At 37.6% G+C, this 15534-nt stretch overlaps 1 long non-coding RNA gene across 1 annotated transcript in view; it reads right to left on the reverse strand.

The window, feature by feature from the left end:
* LOC129058334 (uncharacterized) overlaps nt 1-15534 on the reverse strand; it is a 91282-nt gene that overhangs the window by 26138 nt on the left and 49610 nt on the right. The gene's annotated exons all lie outside the window — the stretch shown is intronic.

Raw genomic sequence — 15534 nt, forward strand, 5'->3', positions numbered from 1 at the left:
TTTGAGAATTATCTTAAGGGCCCAAACATCCACATATACAGTTTTCTTTTTCCTTTAGTCTAGCTTTAAGATCCAGGATTTAGTGTGCATGAGAAATTTTTGATCAAGTTTGAGTAAGTTGGGGTTTAGTTTTAAAAAATATAAATGATTCTGGCTTTATTTGGCAGACATTCAGGGAATTAGGTATTTACAAAATCATGTAAGGCCTGGTGGGTTAGACTCAAGGCAGTGCCTTGAGTTATTCAGGTATAATAATTCAGGGCCACTCTGCTGTTATAAACACACAGTGAACTTGAGGGGCTGGTGAGGACACTAAACTAATCAGCAAGGCCTTACCTACTTGCCTTAGACGGTTGGGTTTGCTATAATGAAACACCATAAACTGAGTAGTTTATACACAAAAGATATGTATATTTCTCATAGTTTTGGAGGCTGAGAAGCCTAAGATCAAGGTGCCAGTAGATTTGGTGTCTGGTGAGGGTCCACTTTTTATTCACAGAGGGCACCTTCTTGCTGTGTCTTCCCATGGTAGAAGGAGTGAGAGGTATCTCTCAGGTCTCTTTTATAAAGGTACTAGTCCTATTCGTGAGGGATCCATTCTCATAACCTAATCACCTTCTACAGGCCCTAGTCCTAATACCAGCACCTTAGAGTGGAGATTTCAGCACATGAATTTGGAGGGGATGGAAATGTGCAGACCATAGCACTCTTTCAGTGGGTAAGAGAAAAGAAAAAATGACTAGGACACTTATATGTTATTGATTGATTTTTGTTCCCAAACACATTGAGGTAGAAAAATAACTAATCCAACTGAGTGTACTGGTTAGCATTTTTATGTGACTATAAATTGTGGTAGTGGGAGCTGGGTGACTCTGTGGCCTGGAACATAATGACTTGGCTACAGCATCAATTATTTTCACAAGGTAGAGAGAAAACAGAAGAGCAAGAGTTAATTATTCCACCTGGGAGCAGAAAATTTTCATGACATTTGGATAGAAAAGCACAGGACTATCATGGTTTGTGAGGGATGGCATGGAAAGGAAACAGCACTAAAAAGTATTTTTTTATGGTATTTGAAAAATGCAGGGAGAAGACTTTAGAGTTATTTTGAAATTATGCTTTGGTTGTTGGAAATTTTTCGTAAACCTTAATATTGCTGTAAGTTGGATCACCTAGATTCGGGCTCTGATAGGGTTACAAAAATAGTGCTACAAATATTCATCCTTAAGGATTTTTTACATCTGCTTGTTTATACCTCAATAGTCTCCCTCCTATTTTTATAGTAATTCATGTTTATGTAAATTTTCATGTTGCATAGCGTAACTGGAGTACATGGCTACTGAGCAAAGAGAATTGGAGGAGGTAAGCCCTAAAATGTCCCCTGTTTTGGGAAGTTTCTCCTCCCTGAGTTCTCTTCCACATGATCTCGATGTGAGGTAATGAACACAATACTTCACCTCTCTGGGTTTCCTTCTCAAAACCTATAACCTCAGTGTAATCATGAGAAAAATATCAGACAAATCCCAATTGAGGGACAGTCTTCAAAATACTTGACCAGTACTCCTCAAAATTGTCAATATCATCAAAAGCAAGAAAGTACAAGAAACCATGCCAGCCAAGAGGAGCCTAAGGAGGCATGATGACTAAATGCTATGTGGTATCCTGGATGGAATCCTGGAACAGAAAAACAATGGTAGGTAAAGACTAAGGAAATCTGAATAAAGTATGGACTTCAGTGAATAATAATGTATGAACAGTGGTCCACTACTGTAACAAACTTGACACACTAAGGCAGTATGTAAGGGAAGAAACTGGGTATGGAGTATATGGTATCTCTCTTCATTATCTCCACCATTTTTCTGTAAATGTGAAACTCTTCTAAAACTAAAAGATTTAAAATAAAGATGATCAGTGAAGGAGTTCCCTGGAAATGTTGTCATTTACTATTTGACTTAACAATGCCAACCATGTCCCTTAACCTCCCATTCCTCCTTCATCCCTAGGTTGGGTATTTCTAGGTGGTCTGTTTATTCACCTAACACACAGCAGCACCACCACCACTACATACTTCTTTCCTTCTTTATCCTAGAGAAAGAAAGAAAGAGATGGGAGACAATGAAGGTACAAAGGCATGGAATATGTATGTTGATTTGAGCAAAGATCTGAAACAAAATACAATTTCATCTAAGAGGAAAAATCCCGGAGGCCATATTCCTGTTCTCAATTTCTCAAGACTTCACCTAGGAAAGTCATCATGGCCTTTTACCAAGTGGATCAGAACAGCTTATAAATGAGAGTCAGAAGCTTAATTGCTGCCAATTCAGAAGACAGTTGTAGGTAGATATGGAAACGTAAGTTGGATTGGTTACATTATCTTTGGCCATGGCAGTAAACCCAAACAACGGAGGCTTTAAAAAGCCTACATTGATTTCTCTCAAATGTGAAAGTAGGAAGTCCAAGACTAATCTGGCTGCTCTATTATTACAATCAAGAATACAGATTTCTCCCCTCTTGTTGCTTGGGAATTCTACATCATGACGCAAGATGGTTTCTCCAGCTTCAGTCAACAGGGAGAAAAAAGTGGAAGGAGAAGGACATTCTCTGGATGTGGTAGTTTTTTTTTTTCCTAGAAGTTTAAATCACTTCATCCACTATATTCTATGAGCGAATCGCAAGTCACAGGGTCACTTCTGGCTGCAAGAGAGGGTGAAAAATGCAGTCTTCATTACAGGTGGCCATGCACTCAGCTAAAAACCCAGGTTTCCATTAATAAAGAAGGAGGAAACTTATACGGGGGAAAACTAGCGGACTGTGCCACAGAGGAGGACCAGGCAAGGTCCACAAAGACATGTTGTTTCTTTCAGCCTGCACTGGCCAGGAGCTTACTAAATATCATTTCCTCCACTCAGTACTCTTTCCTACCTTCTCCCTTCCCCTTTTCCTGGACTAATTCTACTCAATATTCTGGCCTCAGCATACACAGAGCACCAATTTATTTTGAAATCTCTCTTAGTCTATTCAGGCTTCTGTAACAAAAATTCAGGCTTCTGTAACAGTTGGATTACTTATTTTTCTACTTCAATGTATTTGGGAACAAAAATCAATCATTAACATATAAATGTCCCCAGTCATGTTTTTCTTTTCTCTTACCCATTGAAAGAGTGCTGTGGTGTGAGTGGCTTATAAACAACAGAAATGTGTTGCTCACAATTCTGCAGGCTGGGAAGTCCAAGTGGTGAGGGGGCTGTCTGGGGTCCCTTTTATAAGGGCACTAATCCTGTTCTTGAGGGGCTCTACCCTCAATGACCTAATTACCTCCCAAATACCCACCTCCAGATATCATCACATTGGGATGAGGTTTCAACATCTAAATTTGGGGGGAGGAGGGATACATATATTTACTCTATAGCAAAAGCCTTCTTTGACCTTATGAGTTGATGATGTTGAAAGCCTTATTGTCCAGGTGAAATGTTCCTCTTTTGTGCTCTCATTATACCTACACTTACTCTTTGGTAACACTTAACTCATTTAGTGGCAGTCACCTGGGTCAGCTGTCTATCCTCCCAACTAAACAACGCTCCCTGAAGGCAGGAGCCATACCTAACTTACTTATCATTACAGCCACAAGGCCTAGTAAATGGCCACTGAATAAATACTACTTGAACAATATGTATATGAATGATTTATTAGTTTCTCCATTGGACAATTAGCTGCTGTGAATGCTCATGCTTGTCTTTATTATTTTGTCTTCCTAGTATCTATCACAAGGTATACATAGCTGAAAATAACATAACTGAATTTGAAATAAATCTCACATCAAGTGTGAATACTGTCAGCCCTCTAAATCCACAGGTTCTGTATCTGTGGCCTCCACATGCACAGATTCAACCAATTGCAGATCAAAAGTATTTTGGAAAAAAACAAGAAAAACTAACAATACAACAGTAAAAAATAAGACAGATAAAAATACAGCATAACTATATAGCATTTACATTGTATTAGGCATTATAAGTAATCTAAAGATAATGTAAAGTATAAAGAAGTATATGTGAAGGTTGTATGTAAATACCATGCCATTTTATATAAGGAACTTGTGCCTTTGCAGATGTTCATATCTTGGTGGGAGGGGAGTCCTGGAAACAATTCCGCATGGATACTAGGAGACACTATACTATCAGTATGACTTATCAGTGTTGATACTGGCTTTGATCTGTTGCTGAGGTATGTCTGTTACGTTTTAACACTATAAAATTACTATTTTTTCTCCTTTTTTTATGCTGTATGCCTATTAAGGAAATCATTATACCACTATGAGCAGGGCACACTATAGGTGTGGGGTGTCATATAAAGTGGGGGCTCCCTTTATTTATCTGCAAACCCCCACTGCAGTCATGAGAAACATGGCCTCACCATCTGCCATTGTTTAATTTTAGTATACATGTATAGACATATCAGAATGGTTCATCTTTATTCAGTGGGAAATAACTTTATCAACTAGAGTACAGTGCTAAAGTACAATTTATTCTGCCTTTAATCTTACAAACTCCACTCATTTTCAAAGTTACTTAAATCAGCATCTCTCTCCCTAACCCCTTTCAGTGAGGTTGTTTCATACAATTGTAGTACAGTTAAAATGTCACATTCTGGATTCCATCCTGGAATCTTCAACCTCTTGAATGATTTTTAAATGTATAACATGTAGACTATTGTTAACAAAATTGTATTGGATTAGGAAATTTTGTTAAAATCCCTCTTATCGAAAGAAGTAATTATATGAGCTGAGAGATAACATTAATTTGCTTCACTATAGCAATTATTTTACTATCTATATGTATCCCACAATGTCATGTTGTAAACCTCAAATATGAACAATACATTTATTTTAAAAATCTGTAGACATTAAAGTTCACTCTGTGCATGTAGTTCTAAGGGTTTTGACTAATCTGTAGTGTCATGTACCCACTATTATAGTACCATACAGAATAGCTTCGCCACCCTAAAAATATCCTCTATGCTTCATTCACCTAGTCAACCTTTTTCTTCATCTTTGAAACCTTTGGCAAACACTGATCTTTTTACCATTGATGTAGTTTTGCCTTTCCAGAATGCCATATAATTGTAACCATACAGTATGTAGTATTTTTAGTGACTTCCTTCACTTAGCAGTATATATTTAAGAGTCATCTGTAACTTTCCATGGCTTGATAGCTAATTTATTTGTATTCTGTTATATGAATATATGTATATCCATATAATATATGTAATACTATATATCCATATAAACAGAATAAAATATAATTTTAAGATAAATATGTTATATGGATATAGCACAGTTTGTTAATCCATTCCACATCTATTAAAGAACATCTTGCTTGATTTCAGTGGTTAGTGATTATGTATTAGATGCTATGAAGATTCACAGGTAGGTTTTTGTGTAGAGAGTTTTATTTATTTTTATTATCCTTTAAGTTCTAAGGTACATGTGCGCAACATACAGGTTTCTTACATATGTATACATGTGCCATGTTGGTGTGCTGGAACCGTTAACTCGTCATTTACATTAGATATCTCTCCTAATGCTATCCCTCCCCCCTCCCCCCAGAGAAGTTTTCAAATCATTTGGGTAAATACCCAGGAGTGTGATTAATGGGTTGTGTGATAAGACTATATTTAGCTTTGTAATAAACTGCCAAACTTTCTTCTAAAGTGGCCATATCATTTTGCATTCCCACCAGCAGTATCTGAAAGTTCCTGTTTTTCCACATCCTTGCCAACAATTGGTATTGTTATTATTTTTTACATTAGCTATTCTAGTAGGTATGCATTTGGTGTCTCATTGTTCAATTTATAATTAACTAATGACAAATGATATTGAGCATATTTTTATATATTCACTTGTCATCCGTATATCTTCTTTGGCAAGGTGTGTGTTATTTTTAATCTGATCAACTTTTCCAACCCTGTCAATCTCCCTTTGCTTGTTATTGTGGTTTTTGTCTGATTTTATTATTAGCAAAAACACAAAACTCTTTGAGACCTTCAAGAGGGTTATGTGCTTAACTGGAATAAATGGATAGAAAGAACCTGTTTGGAACCTGTTGGCCTGCAGTGACTAATGGGTGCTGAAACCTAGTCTTTGAGTCCAGAGTTAAAAGGACATGAAATAATTCAGATGTGACTTGGAAGGATCTCTCAGTGGTCCCAACATCTTTCTTCAATCTCTATCATTTTTACATTTTGTGGCATTCGTGTTCCTATTTGTCAGTTAGAGATCTCTTGGCCATCTCTTCTAATGGCCAGTAGAATCATTCTGGGAGCACATCATCCTGGCTGAAGATCTAAGCAGTCCATGGATCTGAACCATCTCTCATGAGAAGGTATTCAAAATTAAGACAATTAGAATGATTCAACTCTCATATTTGTAGAAATTCTAGTATTTGTTGCATACTCACTTAGTTCTAGTTTGATGGATCGACTTGCTGAAAATCTGGCAGGACTATTCAAACTCCCTGGCAGCTATGAGGCTATGGCTCGCCATCTAGAGTACAGCTTGGGTGGCAAAGAAAACTCTTGGCATGCTGCTTCACTAAGACTTGTAAACAATAATTAAGTGGACTGATGTATCATAATTCTGCTGTTTCATTTCCTTCTTTCAAAATACATGAAGGAGTTTTAGTTCCGGATGATAAACGACAAGAATCGTAGCACTCTGCATTTAAACCAAATGAGCTCAATGAGGGTATACAATTCTTGCAATTACAATTTTACTGTTTTGCATATATTCACAATGGAAGAAGAAAACAAGGAGGCACAGGCTTCTTGGCTTGCTGAATGGGAGCTCATAAAACTTTGTGGAGTCTAGTTGTGTGACCATTTGGAACCCAGTCCCAGCTCTGTCTGTGGCTGGTTCTATCACCCTGGGTGAAACATTCATTCTCTGAGCATTAGTCCCCAGGTTGAAAATGAGTAAGTGTGGCAGATGATATCTGTTTTCCTTTCAGGTGTATTAATAATATGTGATGATAATACATTCCGAGAACAGGCTGCAGTCTTTGTGCAAAGGGGAAACAAGAAGAGCTGGTAGTGGGGCATTTATGAGACATGTATTGACTCTAGTCAGCCACCAGGGGACATCCAAGAGCACATCTACATAGCTGTACAGCTCAAAGTTTGTAAATCAATTTTCTTTTTTTTCTTTTCTTTTTTTATTATTATTATACTTTAGGTTTTATGATACATGTGCGCAATGTGCAGGTTAGTTACATATGTATACATGTGCCATGCTGGTGCGCTGCACCCACTAACTCGTCATCTAGCATTAGGTATATCTCCCAATGCTATCCCTCCCCCCTCCCCCAACCCCACAACAGTCCCCGAAGTGTGATGTTCCCCTTCCTGTGTCCATGTGTTCTCATTGTTCAATTCCCACCTATGAGTGAGAATATGCGGTGTTTGGTTTTTTGTTCTTGCGATAGTTTACTGAGAATGATGATTTCCAATTTCATCCATGTCCCTACAAAGGACATGAACTCATCATTTTTTATGGCTGCATAGTATTCCATGGTGTATATGTGCCACATTTTCTTAATCCAGTCTATCATTGTTGGACATTTGGGTTGGTTCCCAGTCTTTGCTATTGTGAATAATGCCGCAATAAACATACATGTGCATGTGTCTTTATAGCGGCATGATTTATAGTCCTTTGGGTATATACCCAGTAATGGGATGGCTGGGTCAAATGGAATTTCTAGTTCTAGATCCCTGAGGAATCACCACACTGACTTCCACAATGGTTGAACTAGTTTACAGTCCCACCAACAGTGTAAAAGTTTGTAAATCAAATTCCTTATGCATTGAACCTTTCTTTCCTAGTGACAAAGTATCAGAGCTATAAACTATCAGGAAAAAAGTGACTCCTAGAGCTAAAAAAAAGTATGATCCAGGATATTATTAGTTTTAGCAGCAGTATTTAAGGGAACATACTAAATATATCTTTGACATTATTTCACCGTGCATTAAATTAGACTTGTGGTAAGGCAACAATTATATAAGTTCATGAAAATAACTTAATTTATTTTGGTTATGTTTTCATGTTTACAAGGGTGGGACCAAGGTGATTTCAATGATCACTGTGGCATATTGAGCATGCCACCCCAGACATTCAGAATTGCCATTCCTAAGTTTTGTGGGTGTTTAGCATTCAAAATACAGCTTTCAGTCTGTGAGATGGCAATCTTTTGATGTCTTAGGCTTCTGAGTTGAGAAGGAGTGGGGCCTTAAATGGGGGACAAGAATTCAACTAATCAGAACAGTGTAAGCCTCATTGGAAACTAGCAAATTGGCTTACAGACCATGTGCCTCAATCTCATATGTTTGATTACCTGAGTCAGCCTTCCCATGTCAGGCAACTCTGGGACTTTGGCCATGTTAAGGCTCAGGCCCCAGGTTACGGGGCCATCTACTCAGGGAAACCTCTTAGTACAGCATCCTCTACTTTTTTTCAGAAAATCCTTTCCTCTTCTTGTTGACTTTTCATTTAGACCATCACCTGCCTAGATCCCCTGACTTCTCACTCAGGCTCTCCTGTTCACCAATGTTGCCAACTCATTCACACAAGCAAAAGCATTTCTATGTCTACCTCTGGATGGCAACCATTCTCATTCCTCACCTCGTCCATCTACGCTACCAGAAATTCTTCCAAGCTCCCACAGTTGTATTTATAGGTTTACTCTTGTATTAATAGTTTGGCACTTAGTATCTTGCTGATCTTCACTGACTGTTAATTGAACAAAATGAATTAAACTCAAGGAAAGAAAGAAAATCAGACAGACAAAACTTAGACTAAATTTCTGGTGAATGTAAAAGCCACCATGTAAGACAAAGCTTCCAGAAGATGTACCAAAAAAAAAAAAAAAAAAAAAAAGGAGAGGAAAGAGAAGGAGGAAGAGGAGGAGGAGAAGCAATGATAATCTTGTGCCAGAGAAAACTGTAGCTAACACTTAGAAACAGACTCACATGCTCTCCTGGGCTTCCAACTAGAAGAGAAATCACAAATATTTGCATAGCATAATATGTCGATATATCCTTACATGAACCCACCACATAGCTCATTTATTGCCAAATATCTAAAACTCAGCCTTTACATACAGATAGGTTCTTCAAATGCTATTTGCTTTGCATATCACAGAAACAAATAAAATATAATAAACAATTTCTGTTTGAACTAGCCCCTGGTAATTAGGACAGGATGACTGGGCCAACTTTATAAATCAAAATAACTTACAGTTTCAAGCATAACTGATATTCAGCCAGTCTAACCTAGCAAAGTCCTAGTGAAGTTATTTTTACGGCACATCCATTCTGATTTGGTTCTAACTGTCTGGATTGGGCAAAGTTTCTGCTGCATTGTCTAGTACACGTTTTAACTCTCACCCTTAATTTTGAGTAAAATATTCTCCATCCACATCTTTCTCTTAGAGAAGGCAGCTAAAATGTATGAATGACCTGTTACGTGCCTTATAACTTCCATTTAAGGTAGAGCATTTGCCTTATTATATGCGTGTGAAATTGAGGGTTCTGTAAAGTCAAGTGTTACTTAAGGGCACATTCTTAAAAGGCCACGTCAAGAGCTGAATCCTGGCTTGTACATTTTATTCTCCTTTTATTCTCCTTAAGTAATCACATTCCTAATCTTTCCCTACCTTCTTATGAGAGTCCAGAGTTATGTAAAAGTATGTACCTCATCTTCACATGTTTAATTAATTCTGCCCCGAACCAGGCATAAGGTGAAAGGCATGAAGTAAAATCCATAGCTCCAAAGCTTCAGGGATAAAATCACTATATTGTTGTCTTTTTGTTACTTTAAACATTACTATCTTTCTAGTTAGAAGAAAACACACACATATACACTCTCCAAAAACACATAATGTGGCTACTGCTGCCTTTCATTGTCTTTCTCTCATGGTCTCTTCCTGTGTGATTTTCTGAACTATTTCATGCCTTACTTTTTGAATCATAAGCTAAATTTTGTGGCAGCAACTATATTTTTGCAGCTTATTTGATCCATTATTTCTATTTGCAACTTATTACAGTCTACCTTCAAGTGATATTACACGGCCACACATAGTGCAAGAATCCTAAAACAGGGTACTTCCAATTCCTCTCTTTTGTCCTTTGTGCAATTGTCATCATACATTTTTACTTTTACAAATGTTGCAAACTCTGCAAAACAATGTCACAAAGTTTTCTTTAGTGGATTTTCTTTTAGCGCCATTACAAGAAAGAAAAAAATTATGTTTACTTTTATTCTGGGCATTTCAGATCTCTTTATTTCTTTATGTTAATGCAAGTTTCTGTCTGATTATGCTTCTGCCTAAAGAACATCCTTTGAAATTTCTTAGAGTACATGATTGCTGGTGATAAATTGTATGTTAATTTATGAGCCCAAGAAAGCCTTTATTTATTTATTTATTTATTTATTTTATTTTGTTTTATTTTATTTTTTTTGAGACAGAGTCTCGCTCTGTCGCCCAGGCTGGAGTGCAGTGGAGCGATCTCTGCTCACTGCAAGCTCCACCTCCCAGGTTCACCGCATTCTCCTGCCTCAGCCTCCCAAGTAGCTGGGACTACAGATGCCCGCCACCACGCCTGGCTAATTTTTTTTTTTTTTTTTGTATTTTTAGTAGAGATGGGGTTTCACCGTGTTAGCCAGGATGGTCTTGATCTCCTGACCTTGTGATCCGCCCACCTCGGCCTCCCAGAGTGCTGGGATTAGAGGCATGAGCCACCATGCCCAGTCTCTTTTGACTTTATTTTTAAGTAAATGTTTATTTTAGGACAATTTTAGTTATATAGCAAACAGAAAGTTCCCATATACTCCCCATCCAGTTTCCCATTAACATCTTAATGTTACATTAGTATGGTACATTTTGGCATAATGTTGATTAAGTTATTATAACCTTAGTTGCATATAAAATTCCTCATGAAATATTAAAATATGTAAGTTATATTGTCATTATTACATTAGTATGGTATACCTGTTAAAATTAATAGATAAATATTAATTGTTTTATGATGGTTACAGACTGATTTACTTAGCTTTAACCTAATGTCCTTTTTCTGTTCCCGAATCCCCAGAATCCCACCCAAGATACCACATTACATTTCGTCAACATGTCTCTTTAGGCTCCTCTTGGTTGTGACAGTTTCTCAGTCTTTCCCTGTTATTGATGACATTGACAGTTTTAAGAAGCACTGGTTTGTTTTTTGGTAGACTGTCCTACAGTTGAGTTTTCTCTGATGTTTTTCTCATAATTAGACTGGGGTTGTCAGTCTCAGGGGGAAGATCACACAGGCAGTGTCTTTTAAAAATATTTTTGTTCAATTTTTAATTAATTAATTAATTTATTTTGAGACAAATTCTCACTCTGTTGCTCAGGCTGGAGTGCAGTGGAGCAACCTCAGCTCACTGTAACCTCTGCCTCCTGGGTTCAAGTGATTCTCCTGACTCAACTTCCCAAGTATCTGGGATTACAGGCACACACCACTATACCTGGCTAATTTTTGCATTTTTAGTAGAGACAGGGTTTCACTATATTGACCAGGCTGGTCTCAAATTCTTGACCTCAGGTGATCCTCCCACCTTGGCCTTCCAAAGTGCTGGGATTACAGGCGTGAGCCACCATGCCCAGCTAATTTTTGTATTTTTAGTAGAGGCGGGGTGGCAGTGTCATTTGTACCACATCATATCAAGTGTAAATACTATTGGTGCGACTTGTCGCTGTTGATGCTGACCTCGATCACCTACCTGTGGTAGCATTTGTCACCATAAATGTGGTAGCATTTTGACACTATAAAGCTATTTCTATTTTTTCCCCTTTCCATACTGTATTCTTTTTGAGGAAGTCACTGTGTGCACCACACACTTGAGGAATGGGGAATTATGCCCCACCCCTGTGAGGGTAGAGTTTCTCCGTAAGTTACTTGGAATTCTGCATAAAGATTTCCATTGTCTCTTCGCTTTTATTTATTATTTATATGTTCAACTATTTATATCAAATGGACTCAGAGATGTTGATTTTATACTTTGCATATTAATCCAGTACTATCTTATTCTGTTGCTTTAACAGTTCTAGCTTTGGCCATTGGGAGCTTGAAATATTTTACCCTACTCTCTTCTTACTTGCATGGTTTCTGATGAGAAGTCTACTGTAATTCATATCCTTGCTCCACTATAAACAAAGTGTTTTTTCCCTCTGGCTTCTTCCAAGATTTTCTCTTCTCTTCTATTATTTACTTGTTTATGTTCACTTTGAAGATAATATGTTTAAGTGTATTTTTTGGCGTTTATCCTACTTGGTGCCTCAGAGCTTCCTGGTTCTGTGGTTAATTGTCATTAGTTTTAGGAAGTTCTTGGCCATTATTATTTCAGTTATCTCTTCCACTCTGTTTTCTGTTCCTTCTCCTACTGGCTTTCCCATTTCAGTTATATTACTCTTTTTGAAATTGCCCCACAGTTCTTGGAGGTTCTAGTTTTTTATTTCTTTGCATTCCAATTTGAGAAATTTCTGTTGACCGTTTTTAAACTTATTTATTGTTTCCTCAGTCTGGACCAGTCTACTTTCAAGCCTACCGAAGGCATTCTTTGTATCTATTACAAGGTTTCTGATGTTTGGCATTTCCTGTTGCTTCTTTCTTAGAGTTTCCATTTCTATTGCCCACCTGCTATTTCCCCTTGATCTTTGCAATTTACTCAGTGGTGACATCACTTGCTACTCAAAATTAAGGCTCAAAACATAAGCAAGTGGGATGGAAAGATGGGATGTAGGGTACCTGGGCTTGGATCTGATGTTCAACTTTATTGCTCTCTAGATTGTAACTTGGGACAAGTCTCTTAACTTTCTCCTAATTTCTATTTTCTCACCCTCTAAAATAAAAGTGAAAACATCTATATCTTAACCCTGCAAGAGGATTAAATTAACTTATGAATGTGACAGAGTGCTCTTCAACTCCAAAGTTCTGTGGAAATGTTGACTCTTATTATAACATCACATTCTACTCCCCCGGAAGAGATAGGCCAGAATAATAGACCCATTCAATTTTGATAGTAAATTTTCTCTCAGTGTTCATATGTGTTCATTCTCGTGGTGAGTACATAGATTTGAGCAGTAGCTTAGTTTTTTAATCTGTGTCTTGACATATTTGACTGACTAAGAGGATATTCTTTTCTTGCAAGCTGAGAAATGGAAAATTAGAAAGCTTTAACATCTCAGACTTAAAACAATGGTCAATGGAGGAAACATAAACTTAATATGAATACCATGGAGGTGTAGCAAAAGCCAGATTATTTTATAGAAAAAAATTATAGCCTGAAAAGAAAACATATTTGTATGTTTTCGGAAGACTTGCTAGTCCCAAATTTACTTTCTGGCTGAATGGTTTTATGGTGTGGAGATGAATTTTCTTTGCTACTTTTAACTAACTCTCTGATTTTGATCTTCAACTCAGCTCCATTCTGATCGGAACTGAAATTTCTAGCTTACAAACAATAAATGAGAACTGTGGCCACAAATCTAATGCTGCACTTGAGGTGACAATGATGTGACAAATCTTTCTTCACAGCTTGAGTTGACTGTTTTATTTGGTAATAATTTTCATGGACTTATGTTGGTGTTTGTATATTTCTACTCCATCTCCCTTTTGATTAAAAGGGTATTAGAATACAGAGGGGTGTGTGTGTGTGTGTGTGTGTGTCTGTGTGTGTACGTATGTGTTTATATGTGTATGTGTGCATGCAGGCATGAATGTGTACATTGGAAGGCAAAATTGGCATCAGCCAAGCATTAAAATTCCTTCTTTCATCTTTCAATTGTGTCCCAAAGAACGTGTTTATGCCTCAATATACCAACTCTTAAACTACCCATCCCCCTAGAAAAATGCATGTAAGGTTAGAGATGACCTCAACTTTTATTTGGCATACTATTAGAGGGCCTAAAAATTGTTTTGTATATAACAAGTGCTAATTAGTGTGTCCATGTTGTTTATCATATACCTTTGTCTATTACAATTTCATAAAAACAGAATAAAACAAGGACTATCTAGGGCAAACCAGGATGTATGGTTACCCATCAACATACATTTGCTGATTCTGAACTGAATCATAGTCTTTCCTATGGCTAATTTTTTTTCTCCTCAGAACTTAGTGGAACAGTCAGCCTGGTCAAAAGAAAAAACATCGTACTTGATTGCAATAATAATGTGAATCAACTTTGATTGAGCCCCTGTGTTCCAGGTTCATCTCATTAAATCCTCACCACAACACTATGAGATAGATGTGGCTATATTTCTCCTCTTATTGATGAGGAAACTGAGTCTCTCAGATGTTGAGTAACTCTCCCAAGATTGCACCACTAGGTTCACAGTGCTGGCTCCAGATTCAGAGTGCCCAGGTTTGAATCTCAAATACAAAATGGGCATGGAATCGTAGTTCAAGAAATATCATGGGCATCAGTGAAACAATGTATTTAAAAAGTTTTGCAAATGGTAAATTACTCAAATGTGAATTGCATGCCAATGTGTAGTTCTTTGTAGGATATAGTGCCAGAGCAGTGGGAGGTGATTTTATCCTCAAGAAAATTTGGCAAAGTCAGGAAACATTTTCAGCTGTCACAAACGGGAGGGGGGATTGTTATTGGCATCTAGTGAATAGAGGCTAGGGACACTGTTATACATCCTACGATGCACAGGATGCTCTCCCATAATAAAGAATTATCCAGCCCCAAATGTCAACCATGTCAGGGTTGAGAAACTCTGTGCTATAAAAATACAGATTAAGAAAATGTGAACCTTGGCTTTTAAAAGCTCACAGCTTAACTGGGGAAATAGACACATAGGTAGATATGCAAAATACAATGCAGGGGCTGAGGGCAGTGGCTCATGCCTGTAATTCCACCACTTTGAGAGGCCTAAGAGGGAGGATTGCTTGAAGCAGGGAGTTTGAGAGCAGCCTGGGCAACAAAGCAAGAATCCTGTCTCTATAAAACAAAAACAAAAACCAGGCAGTGGTGCAGCAGAAGTGGTTCAGTGATTTGGAGAAAGTCAGATGAAGAGAGGGAAGGGATGTAGCACCATCTTGACCTATTTAAGGGCTGTAATGTGAAAGAGCGAGAGGGCTTTTTATGTGTAACCCTAAGTGGTAGATAGATTTCAGCTTCAGAAAAGATGAGCCAATAAGCTCTTTGCAGGTATGAAATGTGTGTGTCTCTTCAACAGTTACATCCTCATGTCTAGAAGAGTGCCTGACAATGGAGTAAGGCTTAATAAATGCTTGTTGAATAATAGTTAAATAGATAAATGGATGAACTCAAGCATCCAAGGGCAAGTTTTGAAAGTTAGGATTGAGTCCCATCAGAAGATTATCTGATTTTATGACAGTAATTCTCCAGGATTTGGGAAAGAGAGCTCTTCTCTGTGGCTAGTTACTAGGTGAGGTTTGCAGGAAGGAGAGAAAATGGAGCCCCTTTTCTGCATCAGAAA

Source organism: Pongo abelii, chromosome 2 (genome assembly GCF_028885655.2).
Source record: "Pongo abelii isolate AG06213 chromosome 2, NHGRI_mPonAbe1-v2.0_pri, whole genome shotgun sequence".
NCBI lineage: Eukaryota > Metazoa > Chordata > Mammalia > Primates > Hominidae > Pongo > Pongo abelii.